The sequence below is a fragment of the Penaeus monodon genome, chromosome 33 (assembly GCF_015228065.2).
Source record: "Penaeus monodon isolate SGIC_2016 chromosome 33, NSTDA_Pmon_1, whole genome shotgun sequence".
NCBI classification, from domain to species: domain Eukaryota; kingdom Metazoa; phylum Arthropoda; class Malacostraca; order Decapoda; family Penaeidae; genus Penaeus; species Penaeus monodon.
The window spans coordinates 26,369,414-26,369,773 of NC_051418.1; positions in this window are offsets into that span (position 1 = coordinate 26,369,414).

A 360-nucleotide genomic window follows, 5' to 3' on the forward strand; every position below is an offset into this window, starting at 1 on the left:
GCATTCGCATGTGCTTGCGACCCAAACATGGTGAAAGAAGTATTTTCAAAGTATTCTTCAAAATCACACATTCCCCAGTTTAATAGCTTTATTTACCGTGGGCGTAATGATGCTTTAAATGTTTCAATATATTCACCAACATAATGATAATGATGAATGAAGAAATACCTAACGCATTTAACGCTATGCATATTTTGATCATTCGTAGAAGTAGAATACTGCGCTATTAAATTACGCTCATATCTAAACTAGTTTTCAAGTAACAAACATTAAATATTAGGCCTTCGTTTCTAAATATAAAAACGTTTCGACCCTCTTACCCCGTCCATATACAGACTTATATACATAACAATCATATGC